We start from the raw sequence: 25769 nt of genomic DNA, 5'->3' as shown, positions 1-25769 counted from the left end.
AAACTGCTAGACTTCTTATGCACAAAGATGAAGATTAAGCACCAGCATACCACTCCTTATTACCCACAGTGTAATGGCTTAAATGAAAGATTCAATGGTGAGTTGGTACAAATTCTTTCTAAAGTGACAGAGCACCAAGGAAAGAATTGGGATTTGGAATTGCCTAGTGCATTATGGGCTTACCGTACTTCGGTGAAGACAGGTACAGGGTTTACTCCATTTCATTTGGTGTATGGAAAGGAAGCACTATTGCCTATGGAGGTAGAGTTGCCTGCGGTCAAGATGTTAGAGAAGTTGCTTGGGCCGCCTAGTGATGCATTCAAAGAGAGGCTCTTGCAGTTACAAGAGGTCCAGTTGGATAGGATGAGCGCATTGGAGCATTATGGGCAGATGCAGGATAAGGCTTTGGCAAAGATAAATGAAAAGGTCAAAAGTAAGGGTATCAAGAAACATGACTTGGTTTTGCGCTACAACAGTAAGCTGGACAACACCTTCCAAAAGAAGTTTCAAATTAAGTGGGAAGGCCCTTTCAAGGTAGTGGAGTGTTTTCCAAATGGCACATATCAGCTGGCTAACTTGGATGGGTTTCTACATAAGTCAAGGGTAAATGGATTGCGTCTTAAATTGTATCATGCCAGGTTGATGATGGTCGAGCAGGATGAGCTGTATGTGGATCAAGGAGTGTTGGTGAGGGATGAGGAGACATGTGATGCGGCGAGTCTCATATCTCTTTTTGCTGCTGCTGATCATGAATGATCTAGCAGGCTAGGGGATGGGCAAATTATGTCAGGAGTTTTTTGGAGCAAGGGATTGCGCATATGTACATATGCATGCATGGTGCATCAAATAAAGGATTGCCCATTTTCCTTAGCCAGGTGGTTATGTGGGGCCCACATGTGTAGAGGTAGGACAAGGTGTACATAGTGCATCGATTTTCACTATTACCAGTACCACTGTGTTTTTTCTACAATAAGGGGGAGTTGGTAGCGCGTAAAACTTCTCGAGGAAGCTATCCGCGGGTCGACGACGTGAGGTCAGCAGGTGCGTCAGATGGCATCTAGTGGCGTCAGGAGGGCGAACGAGGTCAATATTTGCACGCGGATGAGGACGGACACAACGTGGGTGTTTTCTAGTGAGAGTTATGCAGAAAGGTCATCATTAGGACCACTTTTTGGGGCCACTTCACGTGGTGGCGAGATGCATTATTGGAAAAAGCTGAGTGCCAGGTGTGCGAATGATGCAAAAAGGTGACAACTATGCACTGCGAGGTCAGTTTTTGGCCTGTCCGGGGTCCGTTTGAGGTCATCTAAAAGGCCAAGGGTGCCCAACTAACAAAGCTAAGTGTGGGAACTGAAAAAACAGAGAGAAGACCAGAAAAAACGTGGAGAAGAGAGGAGGAACAGTCGCAGGTGTGTTTTTGCTCATTTTGGAGCCTGTTTTGGCCGTAAACTGCTCATCCGAGGTCGGATTTGAGCACTTTGACATTGTAGACTGGGGTTTTGGGCCGTTCCGGACGCGATGGCGCTGTCCATTTTTCCAAATTCCTCACCCTTTTTCTGATGTTTTTGCTGTGTAAGTTTCTCCTATGAATGAAGCTTCTTCTCCAATTTGTGATTGTATCTGGCATATTTTACCCATATTGTGTGACTTGTTTGCCCCATTGCTGTTGGCCCAAGCTCATTTGTATCTAAACATCAGAAATTCTCCTCTTTTGAGCTGAGTTTTTTGGGTGTGTGTGTGTGTGTGTGTGTGTGTGTCTGTGTGGAGTGGGCAAGTGGATAGTCTCTCTCCTCTCACTCCAGAGGTGTGTTTCCTGTCTTGGCCAGATGTGTTGTCTAAGCCGAGTGGTGCCCCATAGTGTGTGTGTGTATCATTCCAAGAGTGTGTGTCGGGTCGTTATAGAGGCGCTGTGTGTGTTTTCATCCCGCTCACACCGCTATACCCCCTCCCTCACTCTCTCTCTCTCTCTCTCACTTGATCTCATTCCCTTTCCTTTTTATCATTACTCCCAAGCATCCATCTCTCTTGGATGAAAACTTTGTTATGGTGGTGTGTTGTTTGCGTCCTAGCCGCTGAAGCTAGGTGGTGCCCCCTGTTTGCTTTACCATGACAGGCTCGAGGCGCGCCATTAGGTCCCCGGTGTTTTAGAGGCCTTCGGGGGTTCGGGGTTCGCTTTGCTCCCGTCAATGCGCACAATAGTCCTTTTTGTGAAGTGTGGACTAAGCTAAAAAACCTTTTTATATGGCTCAAACAACAAGGAATCAATTCACAATGGATGAAAATAGACTTATGCAAGCCTAGAGGATATCCTCCTGGGATAGTAAATCCATTGGGAGCATCACCAATTGCCCAACTAGAAGGTCCATGTTATGAATGTGGAAGTGACCATTGGACACAAGTCTATCCAAACAAGGCCACAAAAAAAAAAAAAAAAGTATTCTGTGACGGTTGTGCTAGAGATCACCTAATACAACATCGTGCAAAAATTCTTAACAACAAAGGAAAATCAATCATGGATGTCATTGGGAATTTACCTTGCTCGAGCGGATCTGAGTTGAGACGACAATTCCTATCAACATAGTGGCTAGAGCTCAAAGTCAAGAAGCAACCAAACATAAGCTAATGGTGGACGAGCTAGAATTCCCACAACAAATGGATTTTTAGAGCATGAGAGTGAGGACTCAACAAAATCGCACAAAATGAAAGCAAAGAGACTGAAGGAAAAGAACCCTTGGAGACTGAACTAAACCAAACAAAGGAACAACTCAAACGTGATCAAGAGAATAAGGAAAACAACAAAGGAGAAAAAGTACCAAAAACTAAATCGGGTGGATCGGTGTTGATTGAAAAGCTGAACGAGCATTTAAATGCTATGATGAAATCCTATAAGGCTAGGTTGACTTATACGCATCTTGAAATTGAAACAAAATGATTAGAAATGTGCAAAAGGCTCATAAAGATGGCTCAAGCCCTAATGCATCCAAAAAATGTAAAAATTCATGAGCAAGTAGTGCATGTACCAAAAAAGAAAAAGACAAGTGCACAAAAAGAAAACAAAATCAGTGAACCAATAAAAATGGGCAATGAAAAGACGTTGGATACAAGGGTTGTTATGAACATGACAGATGAGGCCAAATCTCACAAGATACTACCAATTCCTGAGGTAGATGAGTTGTGGAAACAATCTTTATGGGAGACAATCAGAAACAAAAAAGGCAGTAGTTGCCACTTTGCAGTTAGCACCAATCCCAGAGATCAACAAGATTTATCATAGAGATATACATTCTTTGTATGAAGATGCAAGAATAAAAATATCAATGGAGAGTAAACCAGCGACCTTAAGGGCTTTACCTTCTCTTGTAGGGGAACATGAGATGAAATTTGATGCAAGATTTGTACCACCTCAATGGAATTCAATTCCACAAATGACCAACACAAAAAGACTACACAATTTGATATTGTCTCTTATAAAATGCACCATTACTCTCGCAAAACTTCTAAATATTACACCACATTTGTGGGGATAAATGAGAAAAAACATGGAAAAGTTGGGGCTAAAAATCCCTCCATAGGACAAAAGTGTAGATGAAATCATGGAAACAAATCAATCAGAGAAACCAAAAGCGAAGCCTATACTAGTGAATAAGGTGGGTGACTATTGTGAAGGTGAAGAAGGAAACATCACCATACCATTAGACTACAAGGGGGTAAAAATGATAGCAATACTTGATAGTGGGGTTGAGATAGCTATTTATACCAAGAAAAATCTATGATAAATGGGAAAGACCATCTCTCAAGAAAATGCGTATGAAATTGCAGCAAGCAGATGGATTTATAGAGAGACACTTGGAGATGCTTGAACAAAATATTGTATCCTCTCGAGGGAATTGAATACGAGCACACTTTTGTAGTGGTAGACTTCAAAAAAATCAGTCACTTTGAGGTTATTTTGGGATGACCATTCATTTGGCAACTCAAATGGTTCAAGATTGGGTCTATGCCCACATCTACTTGCAGCATAAGGGTGTGACTACAAGGGTCAACATGAATGACCATAGTTACATAGACGTAAACCGAAATCCAATGGAAGATTTTGGTGTAACTATAGATTTTGGAATGCACTTGCTTTCTCAATTGATGAAGCAATTGCATGTTTGGATGTGCGGAGCATCTGAATGTGGACACTTGAGAAAGGAAGATTGTATCCCAGAGCGCTTGATAGAAGATAAGTGCTATATAAAGGAGACATTTCCAAGGGAGTTATTTGAACCTTTTGGATGGGAGCATATACTAGCAACTCTAGATGTTTTTGTAAAAGACATAATTCCCACAAAATTTTGTGATAAATATGGGTACGACATAATGCCCTTCTAGATGGTAAGTTCTATCCTATAGCTAGAAGAGAAGACTGAGATGGCATGAACAAGCGCAAAACAATCAATTGTAAACAAATTATGGACAAAGTTTTGGTTTGGGATCTTAGTGATGATATGGGAGAAGAGCTCCATGATTTGCGGAGTGACGACTTCGGAAAAAATGCTAAAATAAGATCTCAAGCAGCTCAAAGAATAATTATATGCCAAAACAAGAAGAGGCAACCTTGTACGAGTTTCCTAGCCAAAAATTGAGGAGAGAACATAAATATCAAATGAGATGAACAAGAAAACAAAATACTCCACTCTTCCTAAACCTTAGAACTTTACAAACTACACTATGTACTTACTGATTTGTTTTTGTCCATGCAGAGCTAAAAAACAAGAGAAAATGCTTGCAAGCAGGACATGCAAAAATAGTCGTTGAAGAAGGAGATCTCAAAGAAAGGGAGAGGCTAGTTATGGAGATGGCTGAGAAGTTGTGGCTAGAGGTTGGTGGAAAGATTTGGATTCTATCATTGGTGAGATTGATAAGTCAATACAAAAAACACCATGTGCAAAGATCCAAGAATCTCCCATTGATGTGAATCTCTAGAGATTCTTGTCTTCCAAGAAGAAGCACACTCATCAAGTGCATCATAGTGGTACTATGAGTACTCCACCCTTCCTAAATTCTACAACTTTACAAATTGCATTATGTACTTAATGTTGTCTTTTTGTCCATGCAAAGCCACGAAAGAAGAGATAGCACTTGGAAGCGGGACACACAAAAATAGTCGCTGAGGGGAATCTCAAAGAAAGGGAGAGGCTACCCATGGAGATGGCTGAGAAGGCATCATCGGACCACAAAAAAATCAAATACAAATTACAAGCCTTGTGCACACAAAAAGCTTTCCTCATAAGAATAAAACACTTGTATAAATCTCAATACACAGTTTGTATGTAGGTGTACAACTCAAAGGCTATGTAATCATGGTATGTATTAGTACGCAAGCATGAACTACATGTAGTAATATCAATACATAGTTTTGAATGATGGTGTGCAGCTAAAAGACCTTGTAATCCCAATGTGCATTACTCAAGGGGTCACTATATGTAAAACCTGTATATCACGTGCGTTCAAAGAGTATTTATAAAATCCTTTAGCTATAAATTTTTCACATATAAAAGGGACCGTTTTCCTATTCAATCTATATTTTTTTTCAAAATAAATTTTTTAATACCCTTTTGTATGTGAAAAGGTAAGAAAATATAGAAACAAATAATCCCTAATGTTGAACACACTAGATATGCAATTTTTTATTGTAGTGACCCCCTTGAGGAGCATTAGCACATACTAGCTTTTGGAATTGAATAGAACAACTATTTTTTGTCCGTTTCCTTTGTTTGAATCCAATATCAAATTTTTGTTTCAAATTTATTTTAAATAGCTGGGAATTTCGGTTGTTCAATATAGCAATTACTTCAAGTGCTTTTTTAGATTTTCCATATCCTATTGAACACCAATGCAACGAATGATATTGGGTGAACATGCCATTACAAAGGAGGAGAAAGTCACATTGTTTCCCTTGCATGACGTGAACTATGCCATTGCATGAGAACACGTATGAACATGGAAATTGGAAAGACTAGGCGACTCAAAACAGAGAGAATTGAGTCCAAGAAGGGCCCAAACTTTTTACTTATGCGCATAAGGAAAATTGAAGAGTACTTCAATTACACACATCCCTTTGGGGATGTCACTTTTGTTGAGTGGTATTCTCTACTAGACTCAATATGAATGCCAAATCTGTTGGTAGGGCAGATGATAAAGCACATAGTCAGTCGCGCTACCAAGAAGTGTATTGTCACAAAGACAGCCAAAGGTTCTTGGATTGGTGCACCAAATTTTTCAATGTATATATATGGCTTAGTTGCAAGATGCCTAAAGTGAAAATAATTCTAGACCTTCTCTTCAAATTATAGCAACCTTTGCTAGTAGGTGCTATGTCACAGCAACATTACACACAAGCATCTTTGCTAATGCACAATAAGCATGTGTTTGTCAAAGATACATGATACAAAGTGTGCCAGAATAATGAATGAGCTTGTCTTCTTGATCCCAAGATGGAGAACTAGACAGAAAAGAAATGACAAGACTTCTTGGTAGAAACTTTAGCTGAGTGGCTATTTCTATGGTTGCAATTGGAGGATCGTAAAGTGTATACAACTGACTACATGTTTGATATCATCAAGGATGCATTTCTTGATCCAATCACAAGCCAATTGACAGCTAACTAGAGGAGAAACAACTAAGTCCAATGCAGGAAAGAAAAATGGTAGAACAAATGGAGGTTGACCTAGAAGATGAGAGGCCTGAGAAGGATTGGCTAGTGAGGGAAAGAGTGGAGAGGGAAATATCACAATGTCTCAGGTAAGAGGAGAAATCAAAGGTCCATAAGAAAGAGGAACCAAAGAAAAATTACAAATTCCCATGGAAATGTGAATAGTTCAAATCCTAGCAAAACTAAAAAACCTTTTGTAAAGTCAATTAATTATATAATGTAATGATGGGAATCACCCTTTTGATATACAAAATTTTACATCATTGTGGACCATTGGGTCAACAGAATAGAATAACTCAAGTCTCGTACCAAAGTACTATTTTTTGAGAGTTATGAAATGATGTGGATTGGTTAAAAACGTCATTTGTAATGAGTAGCTATTCTAGTTGCAGAAGCCAGGGTGAAATGGAACTTCCAGATTGTAAATACAAAGCCATTTGTTCCTTTGAACTCTAGTTTGGGTTAACCTATGGTAGCCTTAGTATATAAGCTACCTAGGTTATTTTCTAAAGAACACTTAATCATAATCATGTTTTAGCGCTGTCGTCTACTGTGTGTGAGAAAGAAAGAGAGTGAGCGTGAGCTTGATCCTCATGCTATGCCTGGCTTGCTCAACGCAATGGAGACCCGACTACACCATTGTTGTAGGCTCGGGGAGAGCTACGCACCGAGGCCAAGAATTCCACGCGAGATGAAGCGCACACATCAACGCATCTAATAGATATTCTTGGTCGTAAGTGTATCAAACAATTTTTTTTCTATGTGCAAGTAGTCATTAGAACCGGGGCAACATAAGCTACAGGTACTCATAGATTTTAGTTTCATACACTTTCAAAATTTTACTATGTCTTATACGTGTTTTTTGCAACTGGGTTTAGAGAGAGGGTTTTGAGTGTAGAGACTTTGGGATAGGTGTATCCTAGTAAAGGGATGGTGTTCCTTAAGTTTTGTACAATTCTGGCATGATTTGATGAGTTTTCTTCCGTTGTGTGTATGTGGGGTGGTGGTGTAGTTGAGAGCAGTGAGATTCTAGATGTTGGTTTAGTTGGGCTTCTAGAGTGTTGTATGTGTGGGATGGTCTCAACCTAACAATCTAAAGAGATTGCCTCCGTGTGACTATCGTGTCATCTATGTCCTCGATTGACATTATGTTGATCTAGGTAGTGTTGCATGCACTTTATGGGTGTGTGAGCTCCTGCAACATTGGTGCCATTTTGCTAGGAACACAAAGACTTAATTAGGATTCCTACTAACACTCATGTGATGGTTGCTTGCTTTAGTTCTGGCTAAAGAAAGCATTTTTCTTAAGTGGATCTGGAAGAGGGTATTCTGCGATCAAGTGGATAGCCAGGAAGTGTGTGTCTTGCTAAGGGTCTGCGACTAGATAAGTTTAGCTAGACTAGAGTAGTTGTTGGTGGTGGAGTGATTTGTGAGGTGATAAAAGTGTTTGCTAGTCCGTGTGTGGTAGTGAAGTGTTTTTCTACTCATAGATGCAAAAATCCATATGATTTGTAGGAGTAGCTTTACGTAAGTAATCTGATTTTGATCTAGAGCTGTTCATCACTAATTTATTTGCTAAAGTGCTTGTTTGCATTTGAAATCACAACAAATGTGCTTTTGAAGGTAAAAATACAATAAACAGCTTTCTACTGATATTTATTCATGATCGATTGATGTTGTGCATATAAGAGGGCATGTGAAAGGGTTCTGTGCAGAAAAACTAACATTCTGTAAACTTTGACATTATACGCATATAATGTCTCAAGAGGCATATGGAGACCAAATTTGAAAAATTTGATTGCACTAGTGTGTTCAGAAGGGGGGTTTTACCTTAAGTACACATTGAAACTAGAGTTTTTGCCAACTCTTGACACCCAAAAGGCCAAAGACGAAGTGTCAAAAACGGAGAAATGAGAAACTTGAGATTTTGAGCACATTTTTGCATGAAAATTGGTAGAAGTGTTTGAAAACCAATGCTAGAGACTTGGGGATGCTTGTAAATGAGTTTTGTCAAAAAAATCATCAGCAAACATCATACGCATATGATGTCTAAAGGGTGATTGTGGTAGCCAATTTGACTTTTTGGCATTATACCCATATTCTGCATGTAAATTTCAATTCATTGGGACATATAGATTGCGTATAGAAGGGGAGTTTACTCTTTTGAAGGATTTCCTTGTCAAAAAGATACAATTTTGTGCAATTTTGGATTCCAAATTTTTCTGTGATCAGATAATCTTGTTGCATGCATAAAGGAGCACCTTGGTAGAAACAAAAGTCCATTCTGACCACCTGAAGTACATCATACACGTATGATGTCTTAGAGGTCAGATCTGAGGTCAAAAGTTGTAACTAAGTGCACCCTTGTCATCTACAGCATTTAGGAAGCATATGGGTTAATTTTCATCCAATTTGAAGCATTTTTGGGCTTGGAAAGACCACATACAATTCTACACAATTTGATTGCTTGAAGTGATCATAACTTGCTCAAAAAGTATTCAAATTCAATTCTGAAACTTGTTGTGACTTGCTAGTGAGGAGAGGAATCTGTGGAGTGAAATTCACTTCAATATGACCAGCTAGATGTTATACGCGTATAATGTCTAAAGGGCACTTTGAGACCAAAATTGAGATCTGTACTAAGGTGTTAAGCACCACAAGACAAGCTCACATACCAAATTTCACCAAATTTGGAGCACATAGACATTATACACGTATAATGTCTCATGCCTAGATCTGAAGGTCCAATTTCACTTTTGACCACATAGGAGGGTTGGAAATGATGTTTTAAAGTTGTGTGCAAAATTTCATGTCATTTCGAGCCAAAAGACACTATATGTGTATAATGTCTTAGGGGTCAGTCTGGGTCAAAATAGACATTTGACTATACCATAGTGTCCTAGAGCATAACATAAGTCCCTAGCCAAAATTTCATTGCATTTGGAGCTCATTTGGGCTTGTAAAGGACAAAAGACAAAATTGGGACAGATTCATGCTTGTATTGACCATAACTTACACAAAAAGTGTCCAAATTGAGTTCTAAACGTTAATGAGAATTGCTTGAGTGGTAAGGAATCATTGGGATAAAATTCATCTCATTTTGCCACAAAAGACATTATACACGTATAATCTCTCAAGTGTCAAAATGAAGGTTAGACTCACAAATTGAGACTTGTAGTGGGTAGATGACATTAAGGAGAGTCTACAATTTAAGTTGGAGCAAATCTGAGTCGAGAGACATTATATGCGTATAAAGTCTCCAGGCACAGGTTGAGCCAGAGAAAACTACTTTGGTCATAACTTGAGCTTCCGATATCGAATTCAAAAACTTTTTTTAATCAAAAGGAAGCTCTAAAGTAGCTCTACGACTTTCAATGTAACCCCACAATAATCAAAGACCCTTTGGGTCATTCAGGGTTGGTCAGTGCTCAAAAAAACATTGTTTAGGCCTCAAAATGCATCTGCAAGTTAGGGGTGTCTAAAAGTGACAATTTTAGAGAATTGTAAGAAAACGTTGTCAGGCATTTTTTGGATGAGTACAAAGGCCATAAATGATGCCAAAAAAACTTGTTGACCACCCTCATGTGTATATATGTACATAGTGCTTCCAGCTTTGAAAGTGTCCGTGTAAAAAACCCTGTACAAAGGCTTGGTTTTGGTCAAGCTGTTGCTGATGTTTTGGGTTGTTTGGAACTCCAAAATATGGTTTTTGATAAGGGTTTTCAGCCGTGCTTAACAGCTTGTGAATCGAACTTGTACGTCATGAATTATGAGCATCCGAAGCGGGCGGTCTCAACTTAGAAGGTGATTGCAGGTGCATGCGAGAAGGGAAACTAGGCCAACTTGGGGGTCTAAGATTAGAAATTCTGAAGTTTTATATTTTTGGAGATAGCCGAGGTGATGCGCTTCGAGCCGTGTGTTACGGTGCATCATTCGGTGACCGGAGCAGCAAGGTATGCCTCGGGGAAAATTGTCCGAGAAGTCCCCTCATGCTTTGGGAGAAGCTGGAAATTTTTGAGAAGTTGGGGAGGTGGGAGGATGGTGCCAAGTGGCAATGGAGTAATCCCACATGGGGGGGAGAAAGTAGAAAGTGGAGGGTATAAGGGGGGGAGTGGGTACCCCCTAAGGGTGTATCAAAGGAGCTAATGGAGATTCTTGGCCTTGCTTGTGAGGGCTCGTGGACTTTGGGGGAGAGAGGGGGCGCCATTTTCAGTCCACACCAGCTGCCTAGGCACCTGGCCACTATTTTGGTCCACCGGACATCCCCTTTCCCCACTTGCGTTGGTCAAAAAGTGGCCGACAACTCATTTTTGACCCAGAAAAGGCCAAAATTGGACCAATTAAAAGGTGCCCAAGGGCAGAACCATGTCGGCTAAGAAGAGAGAGGAAAATACCTTGGGATAAGAGCCAAAAAAATCCCCTTTTAATAGCTACATTATCTTGCACATCCCTTTGGGCTTACAGAGACTTGTTTTTTGGAGCTTTTGAGAGACCTTCCATCTTCAAAAGCTTGTAACTCTCTCATCGGGTATCAGAATCAAGCATATGGATGCTCTACGGAGATCCTCACAACACAAGCTCTGTCTTTATGGTCTTGGTTTTCTAAATTCTAGCCATGGTTTGAGTTAGAGCTGTTTCTCACCCATCTTCACAGGTGTTCGACTTTGGTGTTTTCTACTGTCATACAGGGTTTCTTTCCAACGGTGTGACTCGTGCAGAGCTATAGAGGCACTTGTTTTCCTTGTCGTTTGCACACTAACAACGTGTCATTATTTTGGACATAGTTTTGAATTTCACCTAACAAAAGCACTTGAACATAGTTGACTAACTCTGCTTACATCAAGCTACAGCTACTAAGCCCAAAAATCATGTCCACTTTAAATTCAAACTCAGCTTACACAAGCTTCAAGATCCCAATGATAAAGAAACAACCACCCTCAATGGATCTTCCAAACTTGCAGTTGATAAAGTCCAATCTTGTCCAGAAAGTTTGGACAATTGGTCATGAGAGTGAAGGACTGTGTAAATACATTGACACCAATGAGGTCAATCTTTATAGGTTCTCAAAGCCATACCCAAAAGAAAATGTTATTCTGCAAAGTTGAAGAGCACAAAAAATTGGTTAGAAATTCGAGGAATTGGCCTGAATGGAAACCTTTTGATAGACCAAAATACATCTGCAAAAATGTGTTGTAGTTTTTGTTGCTTCCCCATCTGCTTCCCTACCGAGCTCCAATGATGCTCTTCAATCCTCTAGCTTTGATACCAGTTGAAGTGCCCAAGAAACAGAGTGTGTGTGTGTGGGCAACAATGGAGAAGAGAGAAGAAGAGATGAGACACAAGTTTGGGTGCACTCCAAACACAATTGGTGTTTAGGGTTATGAGTTCTTATTCTTTTATGTGAATGAATGGTTAGTGTTAGTTCCCGGTTAGTGTCCGGCCGCCAACACTTAGCTGCGGCACATTGGGCTTTACCACCCTAACATCCCGACTCTCGGGGATTAAAAAAAATTTTAAAACATATTTAGAGCGTAAGTAAAAGTTGGTTTCAAGAAATGAAAAGACATATGAAGGTGAAAAGTCAAAAGACATGAAGGTGGATAGTCAAAAGACATTTTGTGTCCATAAAAAGAGATGGTCCACATTTGTATTTTTCTTTTCCTTTATTTCTCCTTCAATGTCTTCTTTGCTTACAACGTCCTTGCTCTCTCTCTCTCTCTCTCTCTCTCTCTCTCTCTCTCTCTCTCTCTCTCACACACACACACACACACACACACACACAATGTTGTATTCTTCCTTCTTACATCCAGCTAATATTGTTGCAAATCTACCTGCTTCATCATTGTACATTGATTTGTACTATAGACTAATGCATTGTTTTTTGTTGTTATCGAGGCAATCTTTAAATTCGGAATACGTTTTAATTTTTTTTAAGCCATTAGGAATACCTTTCAATTTTCCTGCTTGAGCCACAAACAAAACCATTTTTACTTGGGAGAAAAGGTGTAAAAAAGCTCCCGTTTCACACATGAGAAAACACTAGAAGTTTCTTGTGACCTAGCCTTGCTGCGATGTTTCAAAGCAAGGCCTCTACGAGAAAAAGAGATGGAAAAACTCGCATCAAGCCATGGATCAAAGAGTGTCGAATATTCACAAAAATGTGACAGGGCCAAATATTGACATGGCTTCCAAGGCTTGCCACATCACATCATTGGATAAGAAAATCAATCAAGGGAACAAGAAAGATAGAAGCATCAATGTGAACAATCTTCTTTCGTTGTACTATAGCAAGGACGGAAAACAGTTGCAATAAAGGATACATGGTTGCCCTTATCTTAGCCCCGGCCATCACTAGTGCTCATGTCAAGGCTCGTAAGGCTATGGTCACATGAGGCTTAGTTATTAAATACTGATTTGATAGCTAAACCTCATTCTTGTTCACACACCTAAAAGAGCTCTAAATGAATAACTATGCCTACTCTTTGTAACTATGCAAATTTTAGCATAGTTATGAAGTTCAAGGCATAGTTAGGAGGTTGTATGAGTAATTCCTTGTGTGACCATGCAAGAGGATGAGTTATTCATTTAATGCTTTGTCTTGGAATAGTTGTCATAGTTATCTATAACTAATAACTAAGCCTCGTGTGACCAGTGGTGTAGGTCATTACTCGTTGGCAAGTCAGTGTCCCTGCATGAGCCTCCTTTTGATGTCAATGAAGACAAAGACTCAACTTTTTGTGTATCACACTGTTTGGATCCCCCCCCCCCACCCCCACCCCCACCTTGCTTTTCAAATCCCGTCCATCCTTCCTACTTCAAAGTTCCAACATATCCAAGCATCGCATTCACTTAGTAGCCACCATCATAGATGCTGAGTTGCATCTATCAGTTGACATCAACATCCACGACAATATCCATATGTGACTTTAGTCTACCATAGTTAGCTACATGTATCATCTTGATGCGTCTTATGGCCTTACAGTAGGATTTAAATGCATTCTCTTCAGGACATCGTCAACACAACTAGGTTTTCTCCCTTTCACACTTCTCATCAACCAAAATCTACCTCCAAATAATGTTATTTCCACAAGCACTAACTACGCTCTTTTGCACACCGTCGAAAAGCTTCTTCATGTGCCAAACATGACAAGTGGCTATTGGGATAGGAGGCAATGCTTAAGCATTCCATCAGCTTAAGCATTCCGTCACTAATGTGGCTCCAACGAATATAGTACTCTACTCTATGGGAATTTGTGTAGAACGTCATCTTTCTACCATCATCTCTACACAATGTCATGCGCATACATTAAGGATGAGCACGGTTAGCGTTCTATCAATACTCAAAACCTAGGGTTTTTTGTGGCTCATTTTCATATTCTCAAATGCTTACAACAATGCAGATACAAACAAGCCAATGAGGGGTTAACCTTATCCAAAACTATTTCTTAATGTTCTTTTCTCTAGAGTAGGTCTTCCCAATCGTGAAAAATAAAAAATATTTCAAAACATATTAAGTGTGTAAGTGAAGGGTGAGTTCAAGAAATGAAAAGACAGATGAAGATGGAAAGTAAGCAGACATATGAAGGTGGAAAGTCAAAAGACATGAAGGTGAAAAGTCAAAAGACATTTTGTGTCCATATAAAGAGGTGGTCCATATTTGTGTTTTTCTTTTCCTTTATTTCTCCTTTAGCATTTTCTTAACTTTAAAGTGTCCTTGCTCTCTCTCTCTCTCTCTCTCTCTCTCTCTCTCTCTCTCTCTCTCTCTCACACACACACACACACACACACACACACAATGTTGTATTCATCCTTCTTACATCTAGTTGATATTTTTTCAAATCTACATGCTTCGTCATTGCCCGTTGTTGTGTACTATAGACTAATGCATTGTTTTTTTTCTTATCAAGGGAATCTTTAAATTAAGAGCACCTTTTCATTTTTTTGAAGCCATTCGAAATACCTTTTAATTTGCCTACTTGAGCCATAAAGTAAACCATTTTTCCCTGGGAGAAAATGTGTTAAAAACTCTGCTTTCACACATGGCATGGAGTGCAAATGACAATGAAAACGAATGCCCCTATAGCCTTGCACAAGTCACACCGTCGGAAAGAAGAACTACTGCACTGCTGAAATTACCTGTTAAGATTTATGAAGAGCCCTCCTAGCATGAAACACACTTGGAAGTATGAGAAACCAAGGACATGAAGATGTAGTTTCTCTTGAGTAGATGTCCATAGAGCATCCATAGGCTAAAAAAAGATAAAAAATGAGAAAGATATGCCACTCGAAAGTGGGGGTGTACTCTTTCTTGCTAAAAAATGAGCTCTCTAGAAAGTTTTGCAGGTGTGCAAAGAATTGCAGCTATAAAATGGGGCCTCTTTTTATCTTTGATCCCAATTTGAGGTTTTCTCTCTCCTCAGTCAACAAGGTTCTCTTGCAAGGCTCCTTTGAATTGGCCCAATTTTGGCCTCATTTGGGTAAGAAATGGGCTACCCGGTGACTTTTGGGCCAAGGGAGAGGGTGTGTGGCAAGTGGCCAGTGGGCCAAAAAAAATCCAAGCGCCTGGGAAGCTGATGGGAACACAAAAATAGCCTCCCTTCTCCCCCCCAAATGTCCACGAGCCCCCATAGCCAAGGCTTGAGAGAGCTCCTCTCTCCCAAGTGATTCAATACAAAGGGGGTCTCCACTCCCCCCCTTATACCCTTGCTTTGGAGTCCTTTTCCCCCCATGTGGGATAATCTCCCTACCACATGGCACCTTCCTCTTGCACTCCCTCAACTCCTTCCTCTTGCCACAATGAATTCTAGCTTTTGACCCCTTCTCAGGAGGGACTGACTTCCTAGGAGCATAGTGCACTGCTCCGGGCACCAAATGCGACGTGGTAAAGCACGGCTCGAAGTCCATTTACTTTGGCTATCTCCAAAAAATTTAAATCTCAACATTTCTATTTTTAGATCATCAAGTTGGCTCGATTTCCTTTGTCACATACATCTACAACCACTTTCTATGTCGAGATCGCCCACTTTGGATGCACATAACTCATGATGTACAAGTCCGATTCACAAGCTATAAAGCACGGCTGAAAATAGTTATTGAAAGCCATGCCTTGGGAGCTTGAACAAGCCCTAAAAAAACCACACCTTTGTACATGAATTTTTACATGATCACTCCCAATACTTGAAGCACTATGTACACATATATACATGGGGCTAGTTAGCTATATTTTTAGCATGATCTACTAGATTTGTGCTCATCCAAAAAATACTTGACATAGCTTGCCAACCCCCCCTAGTCTGATTGATCCATTAGGAGATTTCGGAGGTCTTTTGGAGGGCCTTTTGGAAGAGAGAGGAAAATAAGCTCCTCCAATGAGAGAAGAGCCTACGTTACGTAGAAAAATAGATTGATATTAACAAAAATATAAAAGGTGTCCCTTTCCTCATTTAATAATCTAGTGGTCCTTGAAGACGGTCACTCTCTTTCATGTAATGCGAGCACCTTTTTCAGAAGGTAGATGCGGTGCATTTAATACGGCTTACGTCATCACTAGAACTCAAAAAGTCACAAAACTATCAAGTGGTGGAAGATTTTGAAACTTTTGATACTCTCAATGCGTCCGGAACGCCCAAATATCCTAGAAATGAATGTCTAATTGCCTCGCTCCGACATCCAAAGAGGAAAAAAAAGTCAAAAACCCCTAAAAGAACATTTTACTAACGGCACGTGAGGGAGAATTCCAAAATTTTGCAATGCCTCCTCGCGCGTCGTTAGTAAAAAGCCCATTTTTTCCTCTTTTTAGGAAGCTTTTTGAGAGGAAAATGTCAAAAAACCTCTAAAAAGGGGCTTTCTTGAAAGATAAGTGTCCAAAAACCACTAAAAGAAGCTTTGTACTAACGGCGCGCAGGGGGGCATTCTAGAATTTTAGAATGCCTCCTCGCGCGCCTTAAGTAAAAAGCCCATTTTTTGGGGTTTTTTGATATTTTTTGCCTCTTCGGATGTCGGAACGAGACAAGTAGACATTTGTTTTTAGGGTATTTTGGCGTTTCGGACGCATTGGTGGTGTCAAAAGCTTCAAAATCTATCACTATTTGACAGTTTGTGACTTTTCAAGTTCCAGTGATGATGTAAGCTGCATTGAATGCGCCGCACTTGCCTCCTGAAAAAGACGCTCGCATTAAATAAAAAATGGACCGTTTTCAAGGACGATTGGGAATATAAATCTACTTTTTAGAGTGTCTGGTTGTCCTTTTGGACGTACTCACAAGGTGCAAGTGCATTTTAAAAAAAGTTTCTAGAGAGAGAAATACAATTTCTTACAAGGCTCTCCAAATGACCTCCGAAATTTTCTAATGATTCATGACAAGCAGAGGTCTCTAGGGTGAACAATTGTTGTAGCACGTTCCCACAGACCTCATTCGCATCCTCAAATATCTTTAAATTTTCTTATTCCATGCATAGCATCTCATCTGTCGCAATTTTTCATCAAACGTGCCAAATACTTCTTTAACTTGTAACCATGAACATGGTATTTATGTTGTGCACCATCCAAATTTTCCAACTGATATGTTCCATTATCAAACTTATTCACAACAGTAAAGGGACTTTCCCACTTAATCTGAAACTTTTTTAGAAAGTATTGTCCAACTTAGTGTTGTACCGCAACACAAGATCACCCTTTTCAATTCTCTAATCCTTCATGCATTCATTAGCCTTCATCTGGGCTTTCTTTGACACCTCTTCATAATGACTCAAGGCCAAAATTATGTCTAATGGCAAACATTGTAAGTCCAACAATCTTTTCCCCCAACTGTCTTGTTGCTCTTCACCATCCAACGGACAGCCATTTGAGTGCAAGAATTTCTACTTCAATAGGCAATAGAGCCTCCTTGCCATAAACCAGGTGATATGTAGAAAACCTTGTGCTTGTTTTGATAGCAGTTCTATAAGCCCATAGTGCACAAGGTAACTTTGAATCCCAAGTTTTTCCATGTGTTTGGGTCATCTTTGTTAAGATTCTTACCAACTCTCCATTGAACCTTTCATTGAGACCATTGCATTGTGGGTAATACAGAGAACTGTATTTGTGTTGTATATTGAGCTTTTCGCATAGAAAATCAAAAAGCTCTCCTCTAAATCCTGGTCCCCTATCAGAAAGTAGTTCCAATGGCACACCAAATTTGCAGCATATATGTTCATACACAAACCTTCCCATTTCCTTACTGGTAATCTATTTGAGAGCTTTACCTTCTGTCCAACATGACAACTAATCCATTGTTATCAAAATGTAAGAATTTCTTTTTCTAGTCATGGGTAATGGTCCAATAGCATCAAGACCCCATTTTCAAACACATCAAAAGCTATAATTGTCTTTTGTAATTCAGGCTTCAAAATTCTCTTTCCCATTTTTTGACAAGATAAACAAGACTTGCACCAATGGTTAACATCTCGTTGAAAACTTGGCCACACATAGCCTTCTTGCAAGATCTTATGCATCATAATCTTCATAGCAAAATGGCCTCCACAATATCCTTCATGGTTCTCTTCCAGAATCTTATAGATTTCTTCTTTCTAGGACACACGACGCAATACTAAATCACTTCCTTTCATAAAGCACATCATCAAGCCTTTTGTACTTTCTGGCTCTTCTTATAAAAGCATATTGTTTGGATGATGGTAAATCCTTAGGTAAAACACCTGTCAATAGAAAATCCACCTCCTTCGATAACACTTCCCTTCCATGATATAGAGGGGCATCAGTCTTCCATACAAATAGACAAGTGATCATTTCTTGGGCAGCATCCTTGGGGGGTTTACAATATGTAAACCATCTATACAATGTGCGTTCAAAGGGTATTTAAAAAGCCCCTTATCTGTGAATCTTAAACTAATAAAACAACCCCTCTTTTTTATGAACTTACGGGTTTTTTTCCAAAGTGCAATAAAAACCCCTTATTTAAATATATTTATGTAAATTTACCCAAAAAAATTTGAATTAAAAAACCCCTCCTGTTGAACTCTCATGGTATACTTGCATACATAGAGGTGGACCCCCCGAGGTAGCATCATGAACTTCTTTATTTTGAGACCTTTCAATATGTTGTAAACTCCATGCCTCAAACTTTTTAAGTAAATACTTCACTTTGAAACACAAGTTTTTCAGCTTAGGGTTCTTATTCTTCCACTCTCCCAATACCTGCTTCACAACTAACAAGGCACCACCTTTGACTTGTAGGCGTTGAATTCCCAACTGTAAACAAATGTGCAAACCACCTTCAAGAGCCATGTACTTTGTTTCATTGTTACTTTTTGCATCAGGTTTTAGCCCTTGCTTCCTTACAAGATTTCCTTGTGCATCATAGATGACAATTCCTCCAGAAGCAACTTCATGACTTCTTCAATAAGAGCCATCAAAATATAACACTGACGCATTGGATATAGCAGGAGTTTTGACCTTCTTCTTTTGCACCACCTCTTCCTTAACCAAAGTAGGAGTCTCTTTATAAGTAAGTGAATCTGCCAGGGTAGCCCGAGTAATCTCTTCCACCAAAAAGGTGAACTCAAATTTTTGTAGCTCAATAACCCATTGCATCAATGTCTTTGATATATTTGAGCTATTAAACAACTAAGGGAGCAATGAATAACTGGTGAGAAAGGTGAATTACTTTTGCAACAATTAATGTTTGAATTGTCTGCAAGCATAAATTATATTGATCATCACCAATTTGATCTTTGAGTACTCTCTTTCATGAGGGGTTTTTACCCTGCTGGCATAATAAGCAAGCTTCATATACTTGAATTACTTTCCTCTTTGAAAAAACATAGCCCCAATAAAATCATCTCCAACTGACAAGTTAACATAAAATTCTTTCTCCCAGTCAAGAGCTTGCATAATAGATAGTGTACTCAAAATTTCTTTGACCTTGTCAAAAACATATTCACAGTCATGTGTCCACTCCAATGGATCATTCTTAACCACTTGATGCAATGGGTACAATAACTGTGATGCCAAAGGTATGAATCGAGACAGATACTTAACCTTTTGAATGAAAGTAGCCACTTGTCTTGTATCTTTTGGAGATGACAACAATAACAAAGCTTACAATTTCTCTGGATCTGTCTCAATTCCATTTTTTGAGATCACATGCCCAAGAAGCTTCACTCTTGGTTGTGCCAAATGACATTTATTAGGGTTTAACTGACCCCCTCATTCATCACACCTTGCAAAAGTCATTTCAAGCTTTTGAACATGCTCTTTCCTTGAACTATATACACAAAAATCATCTATGAACCGCTTGATAAACTTCCCAACAAGAAATGGGGCAAGGACCCAATCCACTTTTCTTTCAAAAGTTCTAGGTCCATTTGTTAACCCAAAAGGAAGACAGTGAAAAGAAAGGCAAACCCATGGAGTGTTAAAAGTAGTCTTCTTTTTATCTTCAGGTGCAAGGATAAGCTGGAAATATCATGAATAGCCATCACAAACATTGTATCTTTCAAAACCATCCAAAAGCTGATCAATGAAAGGTAAGGGATAAGAATCTTTCTTGGTCACTGCATTTAACGGTTTATAATCAATGCAGACTCTCCAGCGCCCATATTTCTTTGGAGTGACCACTATAGGGCTCACCCACTCAGCATTATAAACTAGAACAATGAACCCTGCATTCAAAAGTTTATCCACTTCTTCCTTTAACACATTCACTTGCTCCTTACCCATCCTTCTTAATTTTTGTCTTACTACCTTTGCCCCTTCAATCAATTTGATCTTCACAGGATCTCCAACAAAACCCCTTCTTTCTTGATACGAAGTAATGAAAAGGTTTGGAAATTTGTTCAACATTGTCAACTACTCCCTTCTCTCTTCTTGTGTCAAATCAATACTCACCATGCCTTGAATCATCCCTTTCTTCATTGATAACTCCTGTTTAGGTTTCATTGACTCCTCAAGTTGTTCCAAGCGGCTTGAAGCATTTATATCCTCTGACACCTGTAACCCTTCACCAGCTTCTCTATTCCCTTCATCCACCATCAATAAAGATGACACCTCACCCTCATCACTAGAACTAGAGGTAATGCTACTTTCTGAATCCTTAGAGCTTCCCTCATTGGTAACTTTGGATTCATTATCTTTGCTCACCTCTTCTAGTGCTAAGGGTTGCTTGGTAGTCATGTCAAACACCTTCTTTTCACCCTTCTTGTCATACACACAAATTATGCCCTTGCCCCAATCTTGTACAGCACCAACAACTCTCAACCTGGGTCGTCCCTAAATGAGAGGAAAAGCTCTTGAGCAGCCCTGCTCTGGCATAACATGAAAGTTTATCATAATCTTCACATTAAAGACCTCAACTTCCAAATTCTTAATCAGCCCCAAACACTTAACTTTGGCATGGTTTGCTAGTCAAATCCTGAACCTAGAGCTTCCGTGTGTAATGACACCCAGTCTATCGACACATGACTGTGTGATCACACAAACTTGAGCACCTCCAGAAGACACTCTCTTACACACATCCACACTCAACTAAGAGAATGAGAGAAAGAGGAAGAGCATTGAGCAAAACTAGGTTTTTTCTTTGCACGGTGAATATATACTTTCCAAACAAATCAAGCTTGCATGGAATGCTACACAAATACCAACCAAATGCTTCACATTTCCATCATGCATACACTGTCTTAGGGTACTTGGGATCCCTCTCACCGTTTACCCTCTTATAAAGAATTCATTTTGGCAATGAAGCAAACAAGATAAAACAACCAATTGAAATATGCAAGCTAAATTGACAATTGAAAAGGTAGAAATCACCTCACAAATACTTATGCCAATTTTCACAAATTGCACGGAGTGGGTTGCCAAGTTTGATTATGCCTTGCTACACCAACTTCTTGATTGCATTGATGAAATTGAAAGCATGTACAATAGGGAGATTTAGTACAAACACTCACACTCTCTCCTATGGAAGGTGTGGGATTAGGGCTTTGCTCACGCCACACAATGTAAGCTCCCAAAGGTGTCACACCTAGTCTCTCCTCACACATGGAGTGGTGGTGCTATGAGTCCCTTTTACAAGGAAGCCAAAGGACTTATTTATAGGTTGGGAGCCCCCCTATTAGGATTATTTCTGAGTCTAATTGGTAAGCTGATTAAGAAAACTTACTATTTTCTTCTAATATTCAACTATGAGGTGGCTCTATCTTATCCCTTTGAGTCATCAATGTGGGCTCAAGAGGGGAGTTATTTGTGGTGAAAAGAGGTGAAATTGGAGAGAAAAGAGAGTGATAAACAGTGAGAGTAAGAGAGAATGCATCTCATTATTTGTACATACTTTAATGTGAGGTGCTTTAGTAATTAGGGTTAGTTGTAATTTATGTGTTAGTAGTTAGTAGCTAGTAGTTAGTAGGAAGGGTTAAAATTATATGGCATATGCACTCAAGGTGCATCTCAAGATTTATACAATGATAAAAGTAAGATAAGGATGAGCATATACACAATTTGATGAAAACACAAGATGGAAAGGGAATTTCCACATATCTCCTCCAATGAATGAAGCAATTGTAGAATTCTGTTGGTGTAGTCTTTGTGACCATGGAAAAGTTGAATTTTCCATAAGGAAACTCCTCCTTTTGCAAATCTTGAGCTTGATTATTTCATGATTTTTCTCTTTTTGTGGAATGATGAAGAGGTTATGGTAATATGAGTTTGATTCTAGAGAGAGAAATTGAGCTATATGTGTGTAGAGATGATAATTTTTGAGCTATAAGGTAAGGGAGAGATGGAAATGGTTAAGAAGATGAAAGAAGGCATGAAAAATGTAGGTTTTGGTTATGGATGAGGAGTATGAGTGTGTGAGTATGTGAGGAAGTGTGGAAAAGGTGGGAAGGAACCAAGCTCTAATGGAGAGTGTGAGATAGGCAGATTGAGGTCCACAAAAAATCTAGAAACAATATGCAAATGAAGTCGACAAATTCTGAACAAATTTGAGCGCATTGTTGGGATCATGTGTCACCTTTTTCATGTTGTAGACTTTTTCAAAATCATATGGGAACTAATTTTCAAAAAATTATCAAAAACATGTGTTTTCTGTCCAAAAAAGTTATTAATTGGGTCCCTTGTTTTTTGTGATTCCCTTTGGCCTTCAAGAGAGTGACCCCTCATGCCTAGGGAAGTGACAAATGAATACTAAAATATTAATGTCCTAATGTGAAAAACGATTTTCCATAAATATATGATATGCATGTGATGAAAAAAAACAAAGTAGTGTATAAACTCGGGGGATTCACTCTATATACAAAACGGGACGCTCATATATACCACTCATGTTAGGGAATATGAACCCCCTTTCTACTCTTATACGACAATCAATGAAGAAAACTATCATACCCCTATCTTACACATAAAATTTAGGTCTCACATGATCCAACCGAGTAAAACTAGTCAAAGAGTGTGTAGCATAGTGACTGGCAACGTACCAAGAAACCACTTATATTGATAGCTGGATGAACCCTCAATGTGTCTTAGTTTGACTTTCAAACTATGTGATCGATCAGTCTGCACGCTGGCTACTCATCCAATTTTGACCCATTCAAAGCTGGTGTAAATCAACCCTTGACCTGCTCCAAATCAGCCCTTATTTATGATTGGCTTGATGCAATATTTGATGTGTGAGATGATGAAAAACTTCCCCCAAATTCATTTGAGTTCTACTGCACACCGGTGACCAATTGTTACAATTAGTTGGCTCGAGTCAGGTTCCCCCCCCCCCCCCCCCAAGTATGATACCCCCTCTCCCTTATTCTTAAGCTTGGGAGATAAATTATTGGGGGCCTACCCATAGCTTATATGCTTATATCACTTGTAAAAAAAAACCCCTCCCCTACACTTACGTGGTGCGATAAGTTTTCCATGGTGAAACCCCCGGGTGTATAAATAAGTCAAGATACCCAGAGTATAATTTAATTTAAAAAAAAGACACAAGTGACATGATAGAGTCAAATGAGAGGACCTTCCCTTGATATTTATTGTGGAGATAAAGAAAAAGGTATGTGCAATGTGAAAATATTTGAGTGATAATAAGTGACGGCGCGGGGGATAGAAGTCATTCTTATGAAATGGTAAAATGTGAATATTTTCTCACATGGAGAAATTTTATTTATTACATTGGATTATATACAAGAAGTATGATAAAGGGTAAGGATGCATGGCATGAATTTTTGGTTTGATAAAACACACACCTAATTGCAAGTATCTACATAATTAATCAAAGATATTTATAAAAATTTGTACATAGGCCCTTGGATAAAAATAGATCATATACACAAATAGGCCATAATATAGATCCACTTCTTTTTTTGGCTCTCCTAGCTAACAATAAGCTAGAACAGGATTTTAAATAAAATACGAGAAAAAAATCCCTAACACACACACACGCCTATGTAGTGTAATAAAGGACCATTTTTACAATGTTGGGATGATTTTGTATTGGCAAGGTATCTCATTATGGCAAAGATTTGATAGCCAAAAAAACGGCTATCTTAACTCACCCCCAATAAGATGGTTCATTTATGGACCATCGATAATTTTGACCTCCTTAGATTTTTATGTTTTGTTTTCTTGACCAAAATGACATACTTTTTCTTCTTGGAGACCATCTGGTAATTCTCGATCTAGATAGAGCTTTAGTTGAAATCCATGCATTTACCTTTTTCTTATGTGGAGTGGCATCCAGGTAATCAATAAGTAGTATCCTGAAGTGAAAGCTTGGAGAACCACAAAAGGCCCCTCCCATTTAGGAACAAATTTTACATCAAATCTATTATCCAGCTTGTTGTTGTATCGTAAAACCAAACTCCCTTCTTTGATACCTTTCTCCTTGAGTCCTTCATCAAACACTTCCTTTAGTCTGATGGATCGTCGGTAGCACTCAATTGAAAGATCCCTCTTATTCTCTAGATCCACCCATTTCATAAGTCGATCTGCTAAGATCTCCTCTTCTCTTTTTCGTTCGCTCCTCATCACTTCCATGGTTGGTATCTCAAGCATGTCCATAAACCATTTGTAAGGGGGTAAATTGTGTAGCATGCTTGTAAGTGGTGCGGTAAGCCCATAAAGCTCCATCTAAAAAAACATCCCATTCTTTTGGTTTATGCCCCACCATCTTTCTAATAATCCCTGCAATAATCCCATTAGCTTTTTCTACTGCCCCATTGGATTGAGGGTAGTAGGGAGTGCTATGCTTGTGCACAGTCTTGAGTTCCTTACAGACTTCAGTTAACAAGCCCTCTTTGAACCCTGGACCATTTTCTGAAATCACCTCTCTAGGAGCTCGAAATGGCAACAAATGTGTGAATAAAAAAACCTCCTTACTATCTTTTCATTTACCTTGGCAACTGCTTCAGCTTCTACCCACTTGGTCATATAGTCAATGGCCACCAAGATGTATAGTTTACCAATTTTTGTCATGAGAAGCCGCCCCATTGCAGTTATCCTCCATTTTTCAAATGGGCCATTTGCACAATAACTGGTTGTCATGGACCGTACATCAAACTTTTATTTCCATTAATCTGACATGCATGACAACTTTTGCACCAATAATGCACATCAGGGTGAAGAGAGGGCCATACATAACCTGCTTGAAGTATCTTCCTTACGGTGAGGTCATGAGAAAAATGGCCTCCACATACCTCCTCATGAACTCCTTGTAAAATCTTTGGAATCTCCTTTGATGTTGGTACCCGTCTACACATTGAATCCTTGCCTCTCTGATAAAGCACTCCTTCTAACCATAGAAATGAGCTTGCTTTTATTATGAGTTTATTCCTTTGTTGTTTATTGAAACAATTTGGGAATTCACCTTCAAGAATGTATCTAATTATGGGTTCCATTGATTCCACACATTCAAATCTAGGAGATTTTAAGGTGGCAGCCATAATCATTACCTCTGATGCCATTTTTCCTTCCACTGCTCTTTGTGATAATGTATCCACTCCTTGATTCTCCTTCTTGGGAATATGGTAGAGGTTACTGGTGAAATCCCCAACCCACCAATACCAAAATTGGGATGGGGTCCTTGACAGG

The 25769-nt window shown here is 39.3% G+C and overlaps 1 pseudogene; it reads left to right on the top strand.

Moving 5' to 3' along the window:
• Positions 1-3167: 3167 nt before the first annotated feature.
• Positions 3168-14048, top strand: LOC147437143 (uncharacterized; annotated as a pseudogene).
• The last annotated feature ends 11721 nt before the right edge of the window (positions 14049-25769 follow it).

The sequence above is a fragment of the Adiantum capillus-veneris genome, chromosome 17 (genome assembly GCF_014529385.1).
Source record: "Adiantum capillus-veneris isolate H3 chromosome 17, ASM1452938v2, whole genome shotgun sequence".
Taxonomy (NCBI): domain Eukaryota; kingdom Viridiplantae; phylum Streptophyta; class Polypodiopsida; order Polypodiales; family Pteridaceae; genus Adiantum; species Adiantum capillus-veneris.
This window is presented reverse-complemented; position numbering and strand designations above follow the sequence as displayed.